At 44.6% G+C, this 5,165-nt stretch overlaps 1 long non-coding RNA gene across 1 annotated transcript; it reads right to left on the bottom strand.

The window, feature by feature from the left end:
• Window positions 1-259: 259 nt before the first annotated feature.
• LOC129383458 (uncharacterized) lies at window positions 260-5,159 on the bottom strand. The gene is made up of 2 exons (XR_008611371.2): window positions 3,475-5,159; window positions 260-426 (listed from the first exon to the last, which is right to left on the bottom strand). It is a non-coding gene; the product is annotated as an uncharacterized lncRNA (long non-coding RNA).
• Window positions 5,160-5,165: the final 6 nt, after the last annotated feature.

The raw sequence follows: 5,165 nt of genomic DNA, 5'->3' as shown, positions 1-5,165 counted from the left end.
TGGGAGTTTTCGATTTTGTTTTGAAGTGCCAAGTGATATGTGCGACTTGATACTCATTGTACGTATTTTGATAAATGTCAGAAGTGTGCTGAACAGCATTCAAGTGAACATCTTATTAACTGTGAATTGACAAGTGTTAAGCAACTTTACGTACATTGACATTGTCCATATTTGATTTATGTAATTGTATTGTCCTCTCTGTTATGACCCTCTATGAGGGTTGACAGTATTAATAAATAAATAAATAGACAACGAGGAATGTGGGTAAGAACACTTTATTTTCAGCACACATGTTTTTTTAATGAACTGCTGTTATACTGCTAAAATCTGCACATTTAATAAAAGTACACTGCTTTGCTTCATCACTCCATGCTAAGTGCAAGTATCCTGTACCAGGAAGTCAAACCAAGAGGTGGGATGTTCAGTCTGTGAAAATAAAAACGAGTTTGAAACATTAACGTGCAAAAACTAAAGCACACTCAAGAAAATAAACACAGCACAGGAACATATCCAATGAATCAGAATTACCCTTGAGAGCAAACATATAGTTTCTATGGCACAGTGAAGAAACCTTATTCCTCCAGCTTTTTTTTGTGCGCGCGAGAAAATATGAAAGTGCATGCGTTCTCTCCATATTGTGTATCTGTCACCTTTTCACACACAACAAAGATGATGTCTCAATGTGCCCAACTGTCTTTGCATATCCATTTCTCTGCTCTCATACCATGATACCTACAGTTAAAGGCTGTAGCAATGCTTAGCTTGAATGAACCAACACAAGCTACATGCACTGCGCTGTTGAACATGGCATTGTAAGTTAGATTCATGCACAGCACATTCATGTGCCATAAACATTTGATTGTGATTGTAGGCGAGATAAATAAAAAGAAGGTATGTAAATAAGAATATTCCCTAATAAGCTGTGCAGAAGTGCTCTCCCGTTTGGACAGAAGCCGAGCACAGCTGCAGTGAACAAGAAGCCAACTTATACAGCATTTAAAATCTAGGTTCTAAATGTGCTACAGATTTTTCTGAATTCATGGTCGAAACTCTAGGTGTTAAAGGTGACAAACATTTAAACAGGTCTCTATTCGGACTGGTAATGCTATGTGTCACCTAGTTTGATAAAATATGCCATATCACTGGTCTCCCAAGCTACGGCTGCTGTCCAGTTGCAAGTGCAAATCACTCAATTATGTCTAGGGCACGTTTGAGCAAAAGGCAGCCAAGATTACTGTGCCAATGAGATCTATTTCCTGACATCTGATTTCTTCTCAGAAAGCTACCTCTAAAAAAAACCTTCACAACAACATAACCCAAACCTTTCTTGAGTAAAGCCATCACACTGGTCCTTGAACACTAATTACACAGTGGCTCTTTGTGATGTAATGTTATGTACGTCAGCACCTAACGAAGTACAGGAAAATTTAATAATGGCAGCGTGACAGGTACACAAAAAAGTAAAGGGATAAAACATCACACAAGCTGCCAACAGTGTTCATATCTCCATTTCAATGTGGATGTTTTTAGCAGTGAATACATGTTCTCATTAAACTGAGTCATATTATTACAAAAGCGAAGGGCAAGGGTCTTTACATTCTAAACTGACAAATGTGCTTTATTACGATTCACCGCAATACAGGAGGTGTTTTGCAGTGAACCATCACATAAGGTTTTGGCTAACTACGGCGGGCGTGTCCTACAGCGGGGCCTCTTGTGTATTGCGGTAAAGCGTATTATTGTGACAAGAGCTAACCTGGCACGTATGGCTTTAGCCAACAAAAGTTCTCAAGACATCATGCATCCTGCCACGAAAATCTGCTTTGATGAGAGTAGAACATTAGGTTCGTCGCTGACAGAAGCCATACATTCCAGATTCACGTAAATCTTTCCCAATATCGGCATGCTTCACCGCAACACACAACTATGTTGCGGTGATAACGGTGGTCGAACAGGCTGGTGCAAATGTTTCGACACGGGAGCATGCCTTCATCAGGACAATTGCTTTCCTTGGCAGTTTTCATATACGTGAGTGCCCCCAACTCTCAACAGGGGAGATTTACCTGGACCTTTGCCAAGAGACGTACCGACCAGCGTTTGGTAGTGGCTGGTAGAGATGCAGGAGTCTAAAAAGCGTTGCGAAATTCGGTTCCGTAAGGTTAGCTTCACCGCAATACAAATATGTTAAGCGGTTAGACATACAAAATATTTTGCGGTGAATCATAGCAAGGGTACCCGGCCTTTGATGCAAAGCAGCTTCCCAAGAGGCACGGTAATGCCGTGGTTAGTTATGCAGTTCCCCGCATGCGAGTGAGTTCCCTGCGTTCGGCGGTTTCCCAGTGACATACAAAATTACATTGATTGACTGTGTTGTAAATGGGCGACGGCACTATATGCTGATGCAAAAGCGTCGTTTCGCTTTCGAAAACTGCGCTCGGCTAAAGAGAACAACCTTGACTCGCATATGACCAAAGCAGTTGAACAGGAAACTACGAAATGACGTAGCTGTTATGGAAGAAATCAACAGCTCAGAAAAAAATGGCCGTGTAAACATTAACTGGCTTACGAGGTCGACAAACCAACGGTTCAAAGCATCACAGCCACGTCCGAAATAGCGCTGAAGGCCGGCCAGTACACTTAGGCGCCTCGGCGCGCGTAATGTAACAGGAGACGACAGGTGCACGCGTACATCATTAAGGAACACATATTATTTATGTCGGTGAAAGCGATCACTCTTCACTTCTGACATGCTTCAGCGCGTAACACTAGTCTACTGCGGCGAAGCTGACTTCAGGACCCCGATTTCTTCAACTCATCTAGCGAGGCAGGTCCGTTTATCACGCTTGGCAACGTTTGACATTTTCTGCCTTAATTTCGTTTGTTCTTTTTTAATTTTCTTACCACAGTGACCCTGTATCACGCAGTAGCAGAGCTAGTGCCGCGTCTTAACTGCGTTAGGAAAGGCAAGCGTGTATGCAGCAGGCACGGCGGCATTGGCTCTTCTTTGGAAACTTCAAGAGACGCTCTTCCGCGCAGCGATGTCATTTGTATTATTAAAAGAATGCAGGTGACGATTAAATGAGCCGCAGCAAAGCTGTAAAAAAGCAGTAGTAATGCTGTTCTAAGAACCTCTCGCTCGAGCGAGATGGTCTTAGAAAAAAAGCGCGATGTAACGCGATCTGACGGAACAGCTCGTCATGCCAGTGTTTTCTTACGTCCTCGTTCTTTCGCGCATCCTCCCTGAACCAGACTACTAAATGGTTCTGTGCACGCACTGACGATCCTGACGGAGGCAATACCACTCACATGAGCAGCTCCATATAATATGCCACGGCCCATTCCACATGCCGGCTGCAATTTGACGCGGCCGGGAGGCAAAATATGCGCACAAGGTACTTAATGATAACGCATCAAACTGCTCACAGCCCCAATCCTTTATTACACGCATATAGCGTGGAAAGATGAATTACTCACGCTCTAAGTGGGCATGGAATACGGACCGTTTCGCAGCGTAGCCGGCTCCGTAAGACGGCCGCCATGGAAACGAGCGGATGTGACATCATGGGTTATAGCGGACGTGACGTCATGGGTGAACGTAGACATTTCGGGCACCTTTCGTTTGCTGTGCCCCGGGCACAGCAGACACGGCCCGAAACAACGATTTAACTAGATTTTGGGTCATATGGCGAGTGTTTTGCGCATTTAACATCCAGACAGAGTGCTATGAATTTCTAACTCTAGTCGGACGCGCCGCCGAACTGCCGTAAAGCGCTTGCTGGCTCACTCATCAGACTGATGACGAAACAACGGCAACCGCGATAGCTCCGCGCGCTACGAAGAAACGCCGCAATCGACGCTACTGTTGTGTTGTTAAGTGGCATGAACGTGAAGGACGGAATAACAACGTTCAGTTTTACCGGTTTCCATCGCGATCGTATGAAGGGGAAAGGTGAGAGCGCTGCATGGATACGGGCCGTTCAACCTGTTGGGTAATCGGATTAATTACTTGCATTCCCCACAACACAGCGGCTCGCATGAGAAAGTGCGGCAATTTTGTTCTTCTGTAATTGTGTTGCGTAGCCCTGACGGAGGACCGTGGTAACCAAACGACAACTCAAGAATCTGCAGCCACCGTTGGTAACAGAAAAAAAACGTTGCGAACCATCCTGCTTTTGTGCCATCGATACCTCCGCCTTTTAACAGACGTCCGCCTCCACTTGACTCAACAAGTGGAACGGAGAGATTTGGCAGGTCAGCTTAACCAAACATTTTGGTTCGTTTATGAATTCAAAATCCTGTTCTGGAGCATCGTTGTATCGCGAGCTCATTTCTGCTTTCGGTATTTTGTATGTCCTGCGCCGATACAAGCACGCTTCGCAATGTGCCGAGCCTGCTCGACTGCGTTTTTCAAATGTGAGCAATAAAGTTGCTGTAGGAGCACTGGATGAGTAACTGCGAAATAACGTACGTGTGTAAAGAAAAAAAAAATGTAGCGTTTATATACATTTATGTGTGCGCGCTTGCTGCTCGAAGGGTCTGCAAAAAGTTCAAATTAAGGTACTGAACGATGCTGTAGCTCCTGCGAGAAAGAAAGATGCAGCGCGTAGGCACTGTAGGAAGCTTACTTTCGTTATGATCGCACGCAATTTGCTGCCTTGGAAAACGTTTTCTGTTTGCTGCCCTGGAAAAGGCTATGAATCGATTTACTCTCTGTAAATAATTGCGAGACAAAATAATACGATAAAATACATAAAAATATAGGAGATCCTTAATAAGTCTTGTATTCAGGACATATTCAATATGAACCAATTTGAAATGCTTAGATCTTTATGCTGATATGCCTATAGACAAACTTGATGCTCTCTGTACTTGCGAGTTGCAGCACGCCGAAATGACACTTTAGACTTTATTTTATGTTGTACACGTACTTCGCCCTGCTGAGCTTCCTTTCCGAAGCGTGGATGGGCGGAAGAAGCTTTCCAGGCCCTTGATTTTAAGAAACCGTGCCTCAACACAAACGAAAGAGAAGGGTCCATTGTGGCCTATGCACCTTTGCTTGCGGACAGCTCTCCTTGCACTACTCAGTTCGCGCCAAGGCTCCGATGGGGGCGCTGGTGACGGTTTTTTTCGCAGCGCCGCCTGGGCAGAGTCTGAGGTCTATGGTC

The sequence above is a fragment of the Dermacentor andersoni genome, chromosome 8, assembly GCF_023375885.2.
Source record: "Dermacentor andersoni chromosome 8, qqDerAnde1_hic_scaffold, whole genome shotgun sequence".
NCBI classification, from domain to species: Eukaryota; Metazoa; Arthropoda; class Arachnida; order Ixodida; family Ixodidae; genus Dermacentor; species Dermacentor andersoni.
This window is presented reverse-complemented; position numbering and strand designations above follow the sequence as displayed.